Raw genomic sequence first — 22,815 nt, 5'->3', positions numbered from 1 at the left:
AAAATATTGGGGCATTCAAATTCAGAATCCGAGCGATCAATATTTCATATGGGACCTTCTTTCTGTCAAATCCAATTCACGCATGTGCGTGCAATAGATAACGTTAAAGTGAAATTGGACACTCAAACAAGCTCATCGGGACGATCGCGTGAATTTGAATGCACGAAGATAGGGAATGCAGTGCTTGCATTTGGAAATTCATTTCAAGGTTATCTATTTCCTAGTAAATACAGTCACTTTGATATGGAAATTTTTTTTTTTCTACGAAGGATGTAATGGGGCGAGGATGGGGGGGGGGGGACCAAAGTTTGTATAAGCTAAGCACGCAGGCATACAAAATACAAAACCCAGAGAGGCTTAAATCTTTATCATAATTATGTTACGTTTATGTATCCTTAGTTTTTCATTTCAACATTGTTCAAGAAATTTTGATTAGTGATAAGGTCTTATCAGCAGTTCATTGAAAAAAACCCAATGGCAATTTAAACATTACACTCCTTGATAACATTGCTTGCATGCACTGAAGAAAGGACTATGCCCCGACACTATCAAAACTATGCATCAATCTGAAGACAAATAATACTATGGTAAACATGATCTGTCTTAGTCTCGAAGTTTCACAACTTTGAATGACCGACAAAATTTCCTTGCAGGCTTGAAGAGAATCCTCATTGCTGAAAGGCATGCTCCTAAATTCGACATTAATGACTCAAATGAACAGTTTGAGTGATTGCTTCAGTAGTGAGTTAGAATAACCGGATTTTGAATTTGATTATATTGATTCAGTGCCGCGAGCACTGGCAGGCCTGACTCTGAATGCTCAGAGTATGAACTCGAAAGACAAAATTATGAAATTGAGTGGGAAAACGCAAAGTAAATACATTAGTGAATGTACTTTCAAGATTATTGTGGCATAAATCCAGGGGTTGGGCGGGGATCAAATTGGAGGCCGGTTTGTAGACCTAAATCTTGATTCCTTTTTTCTTATGCAGAGTCATTCTTCTAGATACAATGTAGGCCTATTTTGCAGATACATTTTTGTTTTAAAACCAGTGTAACAGAATATGCAAAAATGTGGAAGGTGAACTGGCTATACTCGGGTGAGCGCAAGACCCCAAGTCTCTTGTTATGTTCATGTCAATATAGTATATATATATATATATATATATATATATTTATATATATTTATATATAGGCCTATACAATATACATAGATAGATAGATAGATAGATATATTTATTTATATATAGGCCAATACAATATACATACATAGATAGATATACATATATATTATACATGTATATATTACAGACGTCAAAATAAAAATACTTAATGTACATGTATATTCTTCCAAGTGATTTTCACGTTTTTTGTTTTTCTTTTCCTTGTTTTGTCTTTTGTACATTTGGCGTATAAAGGAATATTACATTACCTTTGTAGCCCTTTTTTATTCACTGGTTGGTACTTTTAGGTAAATTTTATTGCACTCATTTTCCACTACCTATATAATATTTTACTGAATTGTATTGCATCTTGTGCTTTTATGTATAATATTTGATATTAAATTCATATTCTAGCCGCCTTTACCTTTGTAATAAACTTTTCTGGTGTATCGTTATTTTTTCGTGCCGAGGTACGAGGTATTGACCCCGTAGAGATATATAGGTAAACTGTAATAGGGAGTTTTCGCAAGCACGACGCGGCCGGGAGTTGAGCGTGTCGTGTGCAAAATTTGCTTCTGCGCATGATCAATGCAGAGAAACGTCCCATCCTGGGGAAAACGAGTACGGTACTCGGCCAAACTAGCGTTCGGTCCCAATGCTGGGCAGCGAGTGAGCCAGCCAGCCAGCCAGCCAATCAGCGATCTTGTCCGTACGCTCCCGTCCTGTACAGGAAAGTGAAACTGCTTAGATATTAGTCCATGGGCCAAGACCCGAAAAATGGGTTGTTGGTACCATCTGAGGTGGCACAACCTTTTTGGTGTCAGTTTGTTTGTCGGGCATAGATATGCTTATCAAGCTATGATAGCATTTCCAAATGAGTAGCTTATTCATAATAAATGAATTTTTAACCAATTTGGTCTCGTTTTTATATCCCTATACTTCTGAATCGAAACTAAGCCGCTATACAAAGAAGAGCACTGCCTTCTGTATGTCCACAGGTGTTCTGTTGTAAACGCGGTGCGCTTAGTTTTTATTCAAGGCAGCGAAGGGAATATCCAAAAGGTTATGATGTCCACAGCTGTCACGCGGTGCGCTTAGTCTTTATCTAGACCAGTGTACCGTTATCATATCTAAAGTTCCTCATAAAAGTGATTATCTATACTGTTTTTATACTACCCTATCAACAAATACATCAGTTTTAAACAAAAATCACTCTGTTCATTTACAATATCATTCATTATAATGTATTGTAGTGTACCGGTACATTGTTTTTGCATATCTTATATTGTTGGAGGGAAATAAAGCGACATTGGCGTGGTATCAGCGTTTTCACCGTAGCGTTTTCGCCGGAAAATGATAAATAATTGAAAGATACGGTAAAATTCACGAGGAATTGCTTTTGTTGTTGTTGTTGTTTTCAGATAAAAGGATATACACTGTATCATACGCTTTGAATATTCCCTTCGCCGTCTAGAATAAAGACTAAGCGCTGTGGACATCATAAGCTTTGGATATTCCCTTCGCTGCCTTGAATAAAGACTAAGCGCACCGCGTTTACAATAGAACACCTGTGAACATACCATAGAGCTGCATTTTACAGCTCTATGGAACATACAGAAGACAGTGCTCTTCTTTGTATAGCGGTTAGTTTCGATTCAGAAGTATAGGGATATAACAACGAGACCAAATCGGTTAAAAATTCATTTACTATGACTAAGCTACTCATTTGGAAATGCTATCATAGCTTAATAAGCATATCTATGCCCGACAAACAAAGTGACACCAAAAAGGTTTTGCCACCTCAGATGGTACCAATATCTGGCCTGGCACATGGACTATATGGGGACGGGAGTCTCGAGTACGGGGACTGTCACAGCTGAATGCTTCCGTGTATTCTCGGTCTTCCTGTCGTGTAGCGAAAACTCCCTGTTGCCATGCGGGCACAAATGAGTTTGAGTCATCCATTCTTCGGCCGTGTCCACCTCGAGATGGCGTTCGAAACCGGCAACCTGGAGAGCTTTGAGTGGTTCCTCGTCACAACAGTCGCCCAGTACAGCAAGTTGTTTCCCTATGACAAAAAAACAAACAAACAAATAAAACAAGCAAACGATGATCATCTTGATCTTTGCTAATGCTAATCCTTGTGTCACAGCTGAATTTCCATCAGCGTAACCAATTCCTTAAGTATTACAGTCATAGGTTCATAAAATTCTTTACATAATTCTCAGAATGGCCAAAGTCGCTCATAATATTATGTAGCCGCGAAAGATTTTCAAAGAGAAGTAAAACACATTTCATGAAGTCTCTCATTATAAGTGTGTCTTAGTTTAAGCGAAAGGTCTTTCTTAAGACTTTCATGACATGGACCCCAGGTATTTGAAGTTGTCAAACGATTGGGGTCTAGCGCAGCCTGAATGGCAGCAGCGAGTGGGAGACAGGAGTGCTGCTGAGCCAGCTGATGTCAATCTCCAACGGTGACCGTACGACGTCGTGAGAAGATGTCGACACCATACAAAGGCAACCGCGGTACAAAAATTTCATGCACGGTGAACTATACATGATTATAGTTGCTTGAATCGCAAGGAGATCGATGTTTGAAGCAATTGCCATTGTACATGTACAAACAAAAGAAGACAGCTTTGTGACAAACTATTCAAAAAAGAGAAAGGTTACTCTGTAATTGTACTTTCAAATCAGTCTCTTGACTGCGAGACATTTTATCTTTCTGTCTGCCTTTCTATTCAGTTACAAAATGTGGCATTCAGTTTCGCGGAATTCCCGTCGTACTGTCAATGGATAATCAATTAAGCATATTTGGATTGTTAGAACATTAATCAAAGTACACTGTAATAATTTGTCGGATCTTAATATTTCCTTTTACAATTCAGTGAAATACAAAGGTCAACAAAATGCCCTTATCTCACGATTCCGCTAAGGTCTTAAAAAATCGACACCAAAGTGTGACGTATCATAGCTTTATCTTTTCAAATCTGGCGCTAATGCACTTTCGTATCTATGTCAATATCTCAAATTCAACAATGCCAAATTTCACCAAAATCACACAAAATACACTAAAAAGCTTATTTCAAAAGAAACAAAAATTCATCAAATTGGCTATCTGGAGGTATCGATATCGACTTCGACTTTCTTGCGGGCCTCTATGAACTAAAACGCGATCGCAGCGTACGCTGCTTCCACAATCTAAAACTGCACGAAGTTATCATAGCCATCTAAGATGTCTAATAGTATGCGACGCATCTTATATATACATAATCGGAGCAAAGAATCAAAGTACAATGATTATGGCGGGTTTAAAGTAGTCGATTGAGAAACAAAATATGAGCATGTGTGTGTGTGTGTGTTTGTGTATGTGTGCCTCTGTCAGCGTGTGTCTGTGTGTCTGTGTCTGTGTCTGTGTATACCCATGTGCGCTTTAGGAACTGCATTTCTTAACGGACTTTTATTCAACTGCCATATTATTTTCATTTATATTGTGTTGAATCCCGGTTACTAGAAATATAATATCTATATAAAAAAAGCAGTACGAAGAAAACTATCAAGATATATCAGAAATGTAGGTCTATATCAAATCATTAAATGCATGTATGAAAAAATCACAAAGAAAAAAAATGAAGAATATGCTATATGAAAACCAAGAATATTGTCAAATACAGTAGGCCCTTAATATCAAACATACATATACATACACACACACTGGGATAAGCGGAATGACTTGCAAGGCAAACTTTCAGATCACATAAATATCACTGTGAGTCATGTTCTATTATATCAATGATAAAAAAAAGAATGAAAGCACGCTTACGGAGGGAATTCCCCCTCAGGTCGAATTCCGCGAAATTGAATGATGCTAATGCATTTTGATATTGAATAGATAGACAGATGAATAGATAAAATGTCTCGCATGCAGTCGAGAGACTGGGGCTTATTGAACAATGACTATATACAGAGTTAAGAAAGAAAAAAAAAGATAGTCCTCTGAATGTAGGGTCTATGATTATGAATGTATAAAATGAAATGATGGATGGTTACAAAACATGTTCATATCAAAGGGGGTATACACAAATACATTATGAAAAAGCAAAATCAAATCTCAGTTAATATTCTCGGGTGAAGCTGTTACATCGTGCAGATACACGATGAGATGGGTTCGGTGCTCATTCTCCCCGTTGCCATGAATGGACCGAGTATGGAGTCAACATAATGGGCCGAATGCATAAACGCTAGCAATTGCTTGTGCTAGCCTTTTACTCGAATCCGTATGCATAAAAACAAGCAATTGCTTGCAAGCAGAAGCTTTTGCTAGCAAGCACAAGCTATTGCTTGCTGCCCGCAAGCAATTGCTTAGAGACCAAGCATTTGCTTAAAAACGTATGCATAAAACATACCATTTGCTAGTTCTTGCTAGCAATTGCTTACGATTTTCCAAGCTATGTAAAATGAGCTTGAGCTTTTGCTTGAACCGGAACGTTCCCTTTTAAGTATCATTTTTCATATTTATGAAAGAAAGACCACACTTGTGAAGGAGTGGTATAAATCTACAAGAAATTACTCATAAGTAGTGTAATAAACTTTTTCATTTCAACAACGAGAATGTCCGGTGGTTAGCACGCAAAATTTGATGAAAAACAGGTAGGATGTCTGACTTCGGTGGAGAGCGAGGAGACCTCTCTCCACGTGCGATCTGGCAGATCCGGGCTGCTGTAAGCTGCAGTAATGGGAATCAGCCAGTAATACGTGTGTGTGTATAGATGTGTGTGTATGTGTCTGTGTGTGCATTTCATAGCTCTTCTGCTATGTCAGGAAATGTTTCCACACACACACATGCCCTTTCAAATACATGCTGCCACACTCGCCTTTGTTCTTGTGTTCGCACAGGCGTGACATCCCTTTTGTTGAAAACGCAAGCAATTGCTTGTGCGGGACAAGCAAAAAGGTATTGGCATAAGCAAAAGATTATGCATATGGATTTGAGCAATTGCTTGAGCTAGACCTTTTGCTAGACGAGCTTCTGCTTTTGCTTGAAGCAATTGCTTACAAGCAATTGCTTGTTTTATGCATTCGGCCCAATACATTGTACTATACCTCTTTGAAGAAAAAAAAATATTGCCAACTTGGGGAATGGACAAGTAAAACTAATCTATGATTATAAAATCTAATGAGAGTCACATGAAATTAATCATCCAAGCTACTAAGTTTATTTAGTCATTGATTAATCAATTAATCAATTTATTCATTTATTTATTTATTTATCTTTTTTCATTTATTCATTTATCTATTTATTTATTCATATATTCATTTGTTTGTTTGTTTATTTATTTATTTATTTATTTATTTATTTATTAAGTCTTCTTTATAAGCAGGGTAGTCTCATTCAGAGCGACGTACAAGGGCCTGCTTTACAAGGGAGCCCTGCATGCGTTGATATACATTACAATACATCATATGCAAACAAAATAAAACGAGAACAAAAACGAACATAAATATATGGCACAGTTAACGAACAATTGGTTTGTATTAGCATGATATACATGAGAACAAACATAAAACAACCGGAGAAAATAGAAACAAATGATACCATGATATCTAAATGCCTATAGCTAGTGCAAAGGGTTCTTATCAAAATGAGAAATTAATGTTGTGGTACACAATTCTTAAATGCTTGCAGCGAAGAGGCTGTTTGAATAAAAATGGGTAACGCATCATTTGCTTGCAGCATAATATATGAGAAGGAGCATTTCTTACATTCAGTTCTAGGTTTGGGTATATGTAATGGCAAGAAAGGGCATACCGCGGGGTATAAGTAGCAATGCGTTTGGTCACAAGTTTGACTATGTACGGTGGGGCTAAATTATAAAATGTGTACACCAGAAGACAGTGATGGTATTAATTCTTTGTTCAATCTGGACTGCCTCTTATGCGAGCATGACTAATAGTGCTGACATGTAGGCCTAATAACCCCCATTTGATACTTAACGAGCATAGGCCCTACTTATTTTGGCAACGTTGCAATCTGTTTCGATTCCCACCATACAGCACAACAGTAATCAATATGCGGAAGTACGAAAAAAAAATACAACTGATTCATAGATCTTGCGTGTTAAACACAATTTGATTCTTCGTATTATACACACAATAGAAAGAGAACATTTCATGACTTCTTCATCGACATATTATGGGGAGACCAGTCAAGAGTATGTTCAAAGACTATTAAAATAATGCATCATGGTTTCGCGAGAGATAGGCCTCTATAGTCCTTCTTTTCGTACGCTATACGGTCGTATGTTATCATAATCTATTGCATCAGACAATTTATGACAGCTATCTCCAAACGAACGGAGCTGGTATTATTGACTTACAGTTTGACGACTTTGGTGGGAAAACCCAAGATACCACAATGCTTCCTCACCACTTGCTCACACTTTCTTTTGAAAGCAGTTTCAGATTTCAGGCTTCTGCATTTCTTCTTCCTCTTTACCTGGAAAAAAGTGTATCTTCGATTCGTTTGATATTTGTTATTTGACAATTGTTATTTCCAAACGTTAAAGATTGTCGTGATTATTATACTATGAATGTAATAATGTGTGTTTTTTCATTTTGTGGTCAGATACTCGTGTTTTCATTTTCACATATGATTTCCTTGAAGAAAAAAAATGCAGAAGAAATCAAATTGGAACTGAAACTGAACTGAAGAATGACACACAAACACAAATGGGGCAAAGTTTTTTTTTTTGTTTTTTTTTGTTTTGTTTTTTTTTTTATTGTGTGAAGACGTACCTGTGTTCTTTCAGTTAGATGGACGATATTCATAACGATAGAATGTAAGAGAGAGAGGAGAGTATAGGTGGAAGCGTAAAGTGAAAAGATGAAGCACGGCAAAATTTAGATTACTGGTAATGCTATCATAAGCAACCAAACAAACAACCCGTGAAAGGATAAAACGATAAATTCATTAAATCATAAAAGGATGGACAATGAATGATAATAAAACTTGACGAAAGAATTGAATTTTGAATACTGAAAAACTTACCGCGATCGATTCTTTGAAATATTACATCGAAATAAGATAACGACGATGCTGTCAATGTATCAGAAGGTTTGGTCTGGGTGACAAATTATAAAAGGAATCTCACTGATTATCATCTTGAAGAGTTTGGTCTTTCAAGGATGTGAGTTATGCAGATGATAAGCAGCTATACGATGAAGCAGCGATCCATGAGACATTACCATATGAATCAACGAGTCACTACACTGTAAATATAGCCGTTAACAGAGCCGTTCTACGAACATAATACACTTGTACAGTGTACAAAATAAAATCAAAATATCGAACGGAAGCTATACGTGCAAATTATCTCGCTGAAATGTATACAGAAACAATGAGTGCCTGTAGTTGTGTGTACGGAATCTGTCAGGTAGTCTCAAGTCAGGAATTAATAACGAAACCTTGCGTCTTTTAATAAAAAATGGTCTCTGTTCTGGGGAGTTAAAGAATATCATGCAGTTAGGAGAGAAAAAGGAACTTTGTCCATTAATGCCCAATATAATCGTCTAACTGAATAGCATTGTATATCCTTTTAACTTTTAGAGCTAAAACGCATGCATGTTCGTTGGGCATAATTATTATGCAGCTACCGAAGAAAAACGGAAATTTGCCAATTTTTACGTCCCCGTCAATGTCAATGTCCAGTTTGCATTTCACTGTCCTCGTTTGTCTTTTCTCTGTCTCTCTCTCTGTTCTTGTCGTTAGACACTCTGTTTTGTATCTTCTTTTATTACGTTATCGCATATCATTCATATCATATTCATTTATGTTAAAGGCATACTAAATACTACAAATAAGATATTTACTTCTACAGATGTGCCCCTGACACGCTCAAATTGATCGCATTGTTATTTGCGTTTAAAGCCACTATTTATCATTAATTTTGCAGATGGAAAAAACAACAGCAACAACCTCGCCCTTATTGCCATCAAAATAGTTCTACAACTGCGAGGTAGGAATAGAAACACCTTAAAATGTCAGGTATTGTTAAATATGAAAAATATGAACAATAGTTTTATCAAAATCGTTTCTAAAGCGTCTACAGTCGTGACAGTTATGGTATATCGAGAAAAACAGTGATATCTCTATATATTTGCAGCCTTTCCAAATTTTTATATGGTAGGATGTTTTGTGATACAAATGATGTATACATAAGCAGCAAATGGGACAATTTTAAAATCAATTTAATCACTGCTCCCAATGGTAAACAGTATAGGTTTAAGTATATTAATGTTTGCTGGAAAAACAATGTCATTAAACTAAACTCAACCGAAACGTCCCATCTGTATAGCATTTTGTCTCCTTTTATCATCCAGCTGTGTTTATGGAACGCATTCAATTCAAATTCTATTCAAATTCAAACAAAACAAAATCAATTCCCGTGTCATGTTTTTGTTTTCTATACAATTCAAAGGAAAATACAAGGAAATACAACAAATAATATATATAAATTTCATAATGTTTCAAAGAATTATATTGATATCGCACAATTCTTGTATTTTTTCTGATCGTTTAAATACCTTAACTACTGGATATAAAAATGCGGATTCATTTCCTTCGTACCTACTGAAGTTTATGTGGTTTAAGTTCAAGTTGATTTATTTCATTTCTAACAAACAAATAATTTGTGTAGGGGGGCCGAATGGGCGGATGAGAGAGAAATATGGAGAAGGGCGAGATGATGTGAAGACGGTGTGTGTGTATGTGTGTCTATGATGGAGATGGTTATACGGCAGGCGGGTTCGGGTGGGAGGTCGTGCAGTCAATAAAGACAAACACTCGACAGGAGTCCTGTGAACAGCAAGCAGAGAGGTCTCTTTTATTGACTCATAATAAAGTCACAACACAATTACAGCTCCTAAAATGTACTTTAGGAGAACCCTTGAAACACTATATGTGCACATCATCAAATACGCACATGTTTAACACCAAAACAACTCATTCATTATAACACACAGATACCAAGTGAGTTATTGTCTCTATAGCTATATAAATCCACCATGGAGTATCAATAATAGTATCATAACTAGAGAAAGCATCTGCCATATAATCAGCTGTATGTGACATAACTCTCTCTCTCTCTCTCTCTCTCTCTCTCTATTATTTCACTTATCAAGACTGTTAAAAACCATTTATAATACATTAAACAGACTGTAAATGGCTGGGTACAAAATGTTGTGGAACCATTTGATACAATGTAAATGTGTTGTAACAATATCTGCTTTTTAAGACTTGTATCTTACAACACTGTGATGTCTGTTCACACAAAGGGCTCACTCTATGGAATAAAATCATACTCTCCACACTTCATGATAAGCAGCCAGTGTCATGTCCACTCTGTTAGTGTAATGTCAGACCCCATATAGTAGGATAAAGGCTTTTTACATGTATGACTACCAGTCCTTGCATATACATATACAATACATATCTTATTCATCATTATTTGTGAAAAGAATAATACCTGTTTTGTTTTAGAGTCCAGCGAAGATCTGACTCAAACTATGCTATTTTGTTTGGATAATAAAAACAAATGAGACAGTAGTTCTCTCTTCACTGATTTGAATTGCTGAACAGTTTACCAGAGCCTGAATGCATCCTATTATTAACACTTCCACATAACCCTTCTATAAGATCACCTTTGCTCTTAGAATAAAGTCACGCGATATCATATGGATAAATCCTCTCTTCCATCAACCATTCCAACCATTCCAACGCATGAGGCTGGGGAAAACCCCCGTTAGTTGACATCCTCTTTGATAATATCCTTATATCAATTTCAATATCGATGCCCAATGATGCGGTCGGAACATAATAGCAGTTTGTTGACGGATACGTGTCCATACTGGTCCCATTGTTATCACAATGTTACATTGCCTTACAAAGGATTAATCAAAATACTCTTGTAATCTCAAAGCGAGCTCCGTGTGCAGACCTTCAACTTTGGTTTTAAAAGGGGCCCTGAAATCCAAATACATGTTGGTTAGTGTTGATTTATGACACCCTCAACATCACTTTTGCGGTAAAATAAATATCTAGAAACATTTCATATATTTTTAACGATGTTTTCTTCTATTTTTCTTCAGATTATTTGGGAACGCCCACAAAAAATCCTTCCAAACTAATCAATATTGATATTTTTGAGATGACCTCATCTGTCAATCACTGCTAAGGTACTGAAATGTTTAACAAAAGACATTGGAATGCACCTTCCTCTCGACTCAGCATAACTTGCATGTTTCAGTCATATTAATGTGACTAACAAAAGACATGGCGAGGGAACATGCAAGTTATGTACAAGTTATGTACATTTCCCATTTTTTGTTCGCTGTTTGGTTTTATTCTTTAATAAAAGAAAGAATCAAAAGGGGCGCGCCATTCCTTTATTTTTTTATTTTGGATAAAAGTGTGCATGAAGAAATCGCATGGAATCCATATTTTTGCTTGTCTGCTGATGATACCCGGAAGTGGCACGTGAATTATTAACTGCTTTGCGCCGCCACCACCACGAACGGAATTTCCTGGACCCATCCCTATTTACATTAGCAACCACTATAACGGAGTTATCATACAAAACTGAAAGTTTCCGCATTCATTGAGTACGGCCTATATTCATAATAGATGCTAACTTTCATTGTAAGAGCATCATCCTTTGAAAAAATCAGTAGAGTTGAAAATGGAGAATGTTTAAAGGGTATCATACGATAATGAAAGTTTGCACACTCAGTGAGTGCGATCTATTCATGACTGATACTATCTTTCACTGTAATAGCATCATCCTTTCAAAGATCAATAGAATCATAATTGAGAGTGTTTAAAGGGTTTCTCCCGCTCCCAATCCGTAAATTTGAGGATAGTGCCGGGAAAGCTTCGTCAGACCAAAAAGTAGAGTTATAGCAAAAAACTGCACACTGGACAACTTCCCTTTGTTAAAATGATCCCAAATTTAGAAATAATATTGAAGAGGAATAATTGCTCTTTCCGAAAAAAAAACAAAACAAAACAAAAGCTTGTTAATAGGCCTATAAACCTAAGTTGGTTGACCCGTTTCACTCAACGTTGAATTCTTAAGGAAAATCAGGTCGTAGGACTTTTTATTAGTTCAATGATGCATGGTGACATAATCAGGGCGGATCCAGGAATTCCGAAAAGAGGGGTGTCTTTACAAAATTAAAGGGGGCCCACGCACCCCATCCCCAGTTTTTTTTTTTATTTCTTTTGTTTCAACAAAAAATAAAGAGGGCGCGCGCCAGGTGCGCTCCCCCCTGGATCTGCCACTAGTTGTATACATTGTATTGCTTACATGTTATGTAATTCTTTGTATTGCTGTTTCATTTCTGTGTCATTTATGATTATTATGGAAAAATAAATCAAATCAAGTAAAAACTCATTCTTATTTCTTAGTCAGTTTCGGGATGCATTCAGTACAAAATTGCATTCCATTATTTGCTGTTCAACATCAGAAATTTCTCACCCGTTATCAGAAATATAAGAGCAAGATTTCTTGGGTTTAGAATCGCGCCAATTTCGCTTATTTCTTGTGTCCACACATGCAAAAAAAAAAAATCGAGTTTTGTAACCCACTAACTGGTGTACAAAACGTGTGAATTCCCCTAATATTTATGAGTGCGATGATTCCGAATATTACTACCAGTATATGAGCGTGCAAATTTAACGGTTCTATTCAACGACGCGAATAGAACGGTTATACTTGTACCGAATGTAATATTCGGAACCATCGCACGAATGATAAACATTGAATAGATGCGTCTATTTGTTTTAAACAACACACGATATAGAAATCTCTACGCCTGGTCCAGACCAAAATAAATCTAACGTTAAGCCCTTCTGGGCGGAGGATTATAGTTCTAACACAGTTTCCCGACAGTTGTTACATCCTATAAAATCTGGCTGAAGATTAAGCTTAGAGACACGACTTCACGATATCAGAACGCTAAGTTTGCTAAGTATCTCCAAATACACTCAACAATGCGTTGAGATCTTCATCAGAGACGAGAATAAAACTATGGAGAGTATAAGAAGGCCATGCTGATCTAACGTAAAACAAAATAAAAAAAAAATCTACAGACATGCACTGCTGGCCCGGCACTGCCGGGAAAAAAAAAAAAATTCAGCGTTCCGGTCTGCGCGCTCTCCACGCGGGGACACCGAATAATAGTCAGCAACCGGCGAGGACATACAATACGCACTCCATTCAATTTCGTTGTATGCTTCTTATTGCCAGGATATGGAGGAAAAAGTAGAATTTTGGCATTTTCACTTGACCTTTGACCTTTTGACCAGAAACTTTCCAGAGAATCTCCATTTCATTAGGTAATACATGTATATATTTATAAGTTTCAAGAAAAATTTTGCAGGTATTGCGTATAGATGAGGGAAAAGTTAAATTTTGAGTTGACCTTGACCTTTGACCCCCAAATTCCCGAGATAATCACTACCAGACAGTGCATGCATAAGCTAAGTTTCATGAAGACATAACCACCTTGAACCATTTGCGAGATATATAAATGGAGAAAAAAAAATGAAATTTTAACATTTTCACTTGAATTTTGACCTCATGACCCGAAACTCTCTCTGGAGAATCTTTATTTGGTAGTACGCAGTATATTATGTTTTCACTAAGTTTCAAGAAAATACCTTTAGGCATTGCAGATACGGGGGAAATAGTGAAGTGTTCAACATTTGACCTTTATTTTTTTTTCTTTGACCTTGAGCTTGTGCACCTAAAAGTTGAAAGCACAATTTCGTCCATTCATACACAGTCATGCATGCCAAGTTTGATAAGGATACCTCAAACGGTTTTTTTTTTCCTTTGGTTTTGTTTGTTTGTTTGATTTTTTTTTTTGTTTTGTTTTTTTTTTTGTATTTTTTTTTTTTTTTTTTTTTGGTTACGCTGTCCACAAAATTGATTATTGACAATCCGAAAACTCATTGCCTCCGGCGACACTTCGTGGCGGAGGCATATTAAAAAAAAAAACAAACAAACAAACAAACAAACAAACTTTATCTCGTTGCCATTGAGATACTTGCTAAGCGCACGCGCACCACTCTTGTCACAAGCGCGTTACATGCATGAGACATCACGTCACAGTACGGTTTTCCACCAAACGCGCGGTCGACATCTACGCTTTGTGGTCGGAAATCGCTGAAGAACACAGTAGCTGCCTGATGGAGGTCTGTGCTCTCAGAGTGCTTCTCCAGTTATATTAAATTCATAATTTATACAACTCTTTATCACATGATGTTATATAACATCGCGACTATAACCCGCTGGTTTTTGTCCAGGTTCTTTCTCGGTTTTGATTTCTTTTCTATCATTTTGCTACGTTTAACATACTCACCCCCTCTCTCCCTCCCTCCCCCCCCCCTCTCTCTCTCTCTCTCTCTCGTTCTATACAAGTAGGCCTATTATTCACTGTGTGCGTGTACATACACATTATACATACATACATATTTCAGAGACTGATTCATGCATAGATTGAGTAACAGCATGGAGCTACTCTCTGTTAGTAGCTCCATGGTAACAGTAGGCCTAGACATAATACGTGTATTTGTTTTTCTCACTCGTCGCTACTGTAATGTCTGAACCGGTTGAACCAGCACAATGGAACACACGCGCAGAATATAATTAGTCCCATTCCGTCACGTTCGTTACCAGAAAGAGCAAAGTCTGCGAAACGGAGTCCTTACGTTGTCCGTACCAAGATGCAAACTGATTGGTCGAATCGTTGAATCGACCTGGATTTCAAAGAAATTGGTGTCCAACGTCAAAATAATAGTTAGTTCAGACGGTGATCCTTAACTTCAAGTTAAGCTAACTTCGAAGATAAGCTCGGAGTAAAGTACTGTGTAATCGCACTCGAAGTTAATGAAGTTAACTCGATGGTGATGTTATCAGAAACACGAGATTTCTCAAGGTTAACACTGTATCACGAGCAGCGGGGGATCCCCATATCAATTCCCCACTCATACTTAAAGGACCATGAGTTCACCTTCATTATTCAACGTAAGGATTGAGAAAATGCAGCAATATCAGTGGAGCACATCAGAGGAAATTTGAAGAAAATCAGACAATCCGTCTAAAAGTGATGAATTTTTGAAGTTTTAGTGCGGCCATCGCTGGATGAGAAGACGGCTGCGGCCTGTGATGTCTGTGCAAAACGACGTAGTCCCCATAAAGAATACCGATAGCGAAAAAAAAAATCAATATGATATTTCACTTGTTCGCATGATGAAAAGAGAACTTGACTTGCTTCTTTCAGAAGGCAGGGGGAATGATAATTATCCTAAACAAACGTCAGAAAAAAGTCGATGTAATCTGTCCTCTTCAATAAAATAAAATTTTGTTGAATTCTGTTTGTATTTCAGGTTACTGAGAATGGTGTAAGAAAGGAATGCAAAGCAACTCGAGAAATAAGTTGAAGGTTCTATCATTATTTTTTTAAATCTTAGAAAATTTAGCTAAGAAAATAGTGGAAACGATCCTTATATTTTCATGAAAGGAGAAGTTGATAAATCATTATTCATGTTACCAGTGACAGTCATTAAAGTTCATCGTGTTATTCTGTCTTTGAACGCAAATAAGGACTGTGAATGTGATGACATCCCAGTAAGAGTTGTCACTGATGCTGCTAGTTACAAACTTATCCTTTACCATAGATCAAAAGTTTATCATTATCATCTGGTGTGTTCCCTGATGCTATTAAGATTGCTAAGGTACCATCTGTTTTTAAAAAGAGAGTTAAAGATGCGCCTTCAAACTATTGGCCTATCTCGGTCCTTCCGGTGATAAGTAAGATATTCGAAAAGCTTATTTAACAGTCGTCTGATTAAGATTTTGGAGGAAAATAGAATATTATATAAACACCATTATGGTTTTAGACAAGGGCGCAATACAAAGCTATCGTTGATTAATCTAGGTGATGACTTAGCCAATCAAATGGATGAGGGCAAGGTTACTATGACTTATTTCTAGACTTTGCAAAAGCTTTCGAAATGGTAAATCATGGCGTTTTGCTCTATAAATTACAACACCATGGCACATGACATAGACGTGGGTTATTTACCATTAGGTCGGAGTGGATGCGCAGCTATATGTAATTTATCAAATCGATTTCAATTTGTATGTTATGGAAATGAAAAGTCTACACACCTATTACCAATTACTTGTGGTGTTCCACAAGGATCAGGATTGGGACCCACTCTGTTATTAAGGGTCGTTTTACAATCTGAATACGCACTTCAAATTTGCATAATGTCACATTATCAGCATCCTTTAAAAAAAATGTATTCATTTATACAAAATTTGGAGTGGCATATTATTAAAGGAATGACCTCAACTAGTCTGCACGCTATTGCCGGTTATTCTTTACCAGAAGTGTTCGGTACTTTATCTTTTGATTGTTTTGACTATGTTGACGATGTTTCTTTGGTAAATAAATTTCATTTCATTTCATTTCATTTCATTTCATTTATAGTGTTCTACGCACTTGTCATCATAAACTGTGGTTATCTTCTCATCCAGCAGTGACTGCGCAGAAACTGCAGAGGAATCCATAACTATTGAACAAATTCTCCGATTTTCCTCAAACTTTTACTCATGTGTTCTCGTGTTAGCGATGTAATTATTCACTCAATCCAAATTATGTAAAGGTGAACTTGATAATCAACCAGGTTTGTACACGATTAATGGTAAATTGTGAGATGGTGACATCTTTAACTCATTCATTTGAATAATCCAAATACACTATAAAACAACAATTTTGCAGAAATCAACAAAACTTCAAAATTCATAACTACCCTAATTTTTCTCCGATTTTATCAAATCTTAATTGTTGCGATAGTAAGATCTTACTCTTTCTTAGGATACTAACTTTTAAATGGCCTGAAATTCACCTTGATATTTCTTAAATGCAAGAAGAATTTGCTTAATAAAGTCAAGAGGGACAAAAAAAAAGTCAAAAGGACGAGGCGTATGCACCGGCCCACATTTTGACCCTGGATCTCGACCTGTTTACGAATCCTCAACCTCAATCAGTGTACCACTCTCAGGAAAGTTTAGATAGAAATGTCCCAACTGGGAAAACCTACAGAGATATCAAGAATGATGAGCTATCATGCTTGTCAAGATAGAGGTGAATCATGCCTTTGTTTTACTGTGTCGTTTTTGTGTGTGTTTCTTTTTTTCTTCATTGAACAGGCACAAAAGACAGGATACCGGACACTACAAACGTTCCCATAGGTATCCGAAAACTCCAGCTAGCCGGTCTGTACAGCGTGATCTTTGAGGTGGACCTGGGCGACTCTGTTTATGACTTCAACAAGTTCTCCATAGGCGACATGTGCGCACTGCTCAGAAAGTGGAACAACTGGTGCTACGAGAACCTCAGTTCTAAGGCCAAGGTGATGTTTAACTTCAGAGATATACCCGACGTCATGGCTAAACACTCTTTCCGACTCTTTTTGAGGTGGTATCCTTGCTTGCCAAACTGCCGCCAAATCGACGTCCTTTTGGCATTTTGTTTAAGGAGGCCAGAGGCAAATCCCTGCCCGAGGAGTGCGGCATGTGGGCGCGGTACATCCGCAAAATCATGGACGACAACAAGTGGAAGGGACATCTGCTGGTTCACGTCCATGAAAAGTTTGGCTACTGTGATACATCTGTGCTACAGGTGAGTTGAATATTCAAGCAAACAAAACGCTGGATATGGAAGTAAAATAACTAGTCATGTTAGACTTCTCCACGGAGAAATGACTGGGAGTGCAAATCTTCTACAATCAAGCTCCATCACCTTGACTCATCATCCAAACCAAATTGTCTACTGAGAGACATACCTATTTATTAGTCAAGAAAGATACCGATTTTTAGGTATGGTTCCTTAAATCATTCATTCATTCCATCTAATTGTATAATATATGTTTCTGAATTATAGTGCAATGTCCTACATAGAAGTATCCTTGTATGCCTGGTGTGAAAGAAAAAAATTCAATCAGCCAGCATAAGCGGAAGCAATTCAAGTCTTACCATCAAAAGTCAAATCATTCTAAACACAATAATTTATTTTTCAAAATTTCAGTTCTTACGACTGTATCATAAAAATGCCAAAACAATTTTTTGCTCCTTTTCTGGAACTCATCTTTGAATATTGTCCTGAGCTATCGACATATTGGCAATAAGATGGACTCAATTAGTATCTCCGCTAGGCGAATAAATCTGCATTCAAGACTGAATTCAAGGTAATAAAACACAATGAATTCATATCATTTCCGTCACTGTTAAGATGCTTTCCATCCAAATCTTTGAATCTGAAACTCATAGATATTGAACTGAGATGGAAAAAAAAAGTGTTAATCAGTGTCAACTGTGCATTCGTAATTATGATACCAGACAGTTTGCTACTTTAATCGAGCAAAGAGAGAGAATTAATTCCGATTAATATCAATTAAATTTAATCCACATTGAAGGCTCTGATGGATGGTGCGAACGGCATCTGGGCCAGCGTTTGTACTGAGGGTGCTGCAATTGGTCATGCTTCATCCTGCGTCACTCTGATGAATCTCATTCGCCTCGGCAACAAGAAGGTCCTCAAGATGTATGACTGCCCCTACCTTCGCCAGGCTGCCATCAACGTCACCAAAATCACAACAGGGACAGACCCACACATCAAGCAGCCGATTTTCGGGGGACGCGCCGTCGATTTTGTCTATGACCTTCAGCCTGGAGAGTTCGACTTGGCCAAGTTCTTTGATGAGAAGGCACCTGTGAGGATCACCACCCTGTCCACCAAGGAGATGATCCTTCAGCGATTAGTTGACCTCTTTGGAGAGAATCCACAGTTCACCTTGGAATTGGCCGGCCTACAAGATGAAGGAGCTGATTCTTGAAGATCTGCGGACTGGCAGGTGAGAAATCCCACTGCAAAGTTCATCATAGTTATGCAGAGAATTGATTTGCTAAATAGGCCCATACACTATATCTGTTGTCAGGAACTTTGCCATTCAGTTCAATCTGACTTACTGACTGCTGTTGGTAAAACTGACAATTCTCTTTCTTCAACTTTTTGATATGTATATAATGGTAGGAAGGAAGAGTACATGAGTATGGTGGGTCTGGCCTTGCCCTTCGATCGGGTTGGAGGAAGTCTGGACGAGAGGATAAGAGATGCCATAGATCAGTTTCAAGTGAACAGCCTACATGCAAAGAACCTGATGGCTAAAGTCGTCCAGATTTGGGATGAGTGGGATCTATTAAACAGAAGAAGGAAAAGGCGACGAGATGCTGCAGTTCGACTCTTTCTACAACGGTTTCATGGCGCCCTACTTCTCCTGCTATCGCTGTTCCGACACCTAGAAGGCCCTTGCCGCCATCGATATGGACGAGGATGGCATGGTAGACTGGAACGAGTTTGAGACGTACTTAAAATGGGCGATCTATGAGTATCCAAACATCAGTAATGTGGAAGAGTTGTTTGATATCACCTTCCGGAAAGGCATTATCCCCGCCATGCAAGATGAATTTCTGAGAACCACTTAAATGTTCTTATAACAGAGATTCATATACAATGTACAAGCCTGCGTAAGGAATATTAATTTCTTTTTGATGTGTTTGCTAAATGATATTCGTATAGGGGACATAGTCCTACATGTATTACTTGAACTCTTGTTATATCATAACACGGACTCATAATCTATTATGCATTTATATCATATTTTCATTTTTGTCATTCAATTTGATCAATTCCGGAAGTTGTTTTTTTTTTTAAAACGTCATGTAGACACCACAATAAGAACTAAGAATACATTATATTGAAGATGAAATGTATAGGACTACGCATCCAAAGATCGCAGGAACTCGTTCATGTCTACACGAAACTGGGATATGGGGGGGGGGGGGGTGACCATACTTGGGCCTATTTATTGGACGTTTTCATCTCATTGAAAGCTTAAATACTTGAACACACCATTCCCTACCCGTTCAATCAAATTAACGCAATGGTCCCGATGTGCTTGTTTGGGGCGTTCAATCTCATCTTCAGGTTATCAATTTCTTTCTTCGAGCAATTACTTTGATAATGAAAATATAATAGATTTTTGAAGGACGAGGTAATGGGTTGACGATTTTTCTTGGGGGGGGGGAGGGTGATGGAAGGAACAAGTTTCCTATAGAACATGCACATAGGTTTACAGAACCCAGGATGGCTCTTATGCATATTTTGATTGTGTTTAAAGGTTCTGTATTGTTCTGTGTTCTTGTATTCATGGTTTTCAATTCAAGAAAATATGATAAGGTACAATTAGCAGTGCATCCAAATAACACAATGACAATTTCAACACACTCCTTGATAACACCGCATGCACTTAAAATGAAAAGGAGATCGCCCCAGCATTAACCACACAATGCATCAGTTACTAACTTGATCTCACATGGTCCCACAAATGGAAACCATGCAGTAAAAATCAATAAACAACATACAACATATATTCATGCTATCAGTTTCGATGTAGTCGATATAGTCTTTCTCGATGGTGTCAAGCAACCTCCCCCTGAATAAATTATTATGCTCGTTTGTAATAACAGTGCATACCTTCATGTGCCTGTATAATTCGCGTCCGCGTTAGCTGCCATTTTACCCTCCTGATGTTATATAAAATTTTAGAATGTACAGCTCGACATAATAAGCCAAAAACAATAATCTTCATCATGAAGCCCGATCTATTCAAAGCATCATAAAAAAAAAGACATATGAACGGCCCCAAGGTAACTAAAACGTTCGACTTCTTTAGATTTAAATTCACTTATTTGCAACATGGTTGGGTTTTCAAGGATTTGAATGGCCGGTGAGATTCCGTCGTCGGCTTGAAATGAATTTGAATGCCCATTGCTGAAATTCATGTTCCTGATTTAGATTTGAATGACGCCAACTGCCCCCGCCCCAAGTTTTAATTTTTCTCTGATAATAGTCTGTATGAATACGTGGAATGTGAACTTGCGATACTCAGGTGAGCACGTCAGCGCGGGACCCCTGGTCTCTTGTTATTTTCATTGCAAATGTATATTATACACGTAGAAATAATATCATTTATTATTCTTTCTCGTAATTTTCTTGTGTTTTTTCCCCTTCTATCCGTCCTTTTTACATTTTGTTTAAGGGTTATTGCATTACCATTGTGGCTCTTTTTTTTTATTTATGCCATCAGTTATTTGATAATACTTCAGACGTATTGGTTTGTGCTTTTGGTCGACTTTATTGCGCCGCATTTCCACTATACCCATCTTTTACTGAATTGTATTGCATTTTGTGTTTTTTATGTATGATATTTTATATTAAATTCATATTCTAGCCGTCTTTACCTTTGTAATAAACTTTTCTTGTGTATAGTTATTCTTGTTTACGTGCCGGAAACGTGGTACTAACCCCATAGAGATAAGTAATGCCATGCGGGCACAGATGAGCTTGAGTCATCCATTCTTCGGTCTTGTCCGCCTTGAGATGGCGTTCGAAACCCGGAGAGCTTTGAGTGGTTCCTCGCCACAACAGTCGCCCATTGAAGCGAGATGTTTCCCGATGACAAAAAAAAAGAACAATATGTAATTATCTTGATCTTTGGTAATGCTAAGCCTTGTGTGGCAGCTGAATTTCCATCAGCGTGACCAATTCATAAAGTCATACAGTCTTGGTACACAATGTTTAATTCTTTACGTAAATCTCAGAATGGCCAAAGTCGCTCATAATATGTAGCCGCGAGAGATTTTCAAAGAGAAGTAAAAAATCCATTTCATGAAGTTTCTCATTATAAGTGTGTCTTATGAACGAATGGTCTTTCTTAAGATTTTCATGAAATGGCCCTCAGGTCGTTGAAGCTGTCAAACGATTGGGGTCCAGGTCCAGCGAAGCCTGCTTGGCAGCAGCGAGTGGGAGAGAGGAGTGCTGCTGAACCAGCTGATGTCGATCTCCAACGGCGGCCGTACGGCGTTGTAATGTCGACACCATACAAAGGCAACCGCGTTACAATACTGTACACGCAGAACTATACAAGATTATAGGTGCTTGAATCGCAAGGAGATCGAAGTTTGAAGCAATTACCATTGTACAAACAAAAGAAGACAGCTGTGTGACAAACTATTAAAAAAGAAAAGGTTACTCTGTAATTGTACTTTCCAATCAGTCTCTTGACTGCGAGACATTTTATTTTTCTATCTGTCCGCCAGGTACAAAAATGCACCATTCAGGGGAAATTCCCGTCGTACCGTCCTTTATCAATGGTCATAACCAATTAAGCATACTGATATTAAACTCAGAATTAGAACATTAATCACAGTACACAATTTGTCGGATCTTAATATTTGCTTTTACAATTCAGTGAAATACAAAGATCAACAAAAATTTTGTTGATCTTTGGCATTTAATGCCCTTTTCTCACGACTCCGCTACCGTCCTCAAAAATCGACACCACTAGGCGCGGTCAGACTGGCAAACTTCCGGATCGCGAAGTTTGGGCCATTGGTACGCGCGCAAGAAAGAGTGCGCCGTCCGATGGCCAGTGATTGTGACGTAACAATGCACGTGTGTA

At 37.6% G+C, this 22,815-nt stretch overlaps 1 pseudogene; it reads left to right on the top strand.

Annotated features, from left to right (window-relative positions):
• The first annotated feature begins 3,097 nt into the window (after positions 1-3,097).
• On the top strand, positions 3,098-19,777 carry LOC140228574 (uncharacterized; annotated as a pseudogene).
• The last annotated feature ends 3,038 nt before the right edge of the window (positions 19,778-22,815 follow it).

This window comes from Diadema setosum, chromosome 5 (assembly GCF_964275005.1).
Source record: "Diadema setosum chromosome 5, eeDiaSeto1, whole genome shotgun sequence".
NCBI lineage: Eukaryota > Metazoa > Echinodermata > Echinoidea > Diadematoida > Diadematidae > Diadema > Diadema setosum.
Note: the sequence above shows the minus strand (reverse complement) of the source record. Positions and strands in the feature narration are given on the sequence as shown.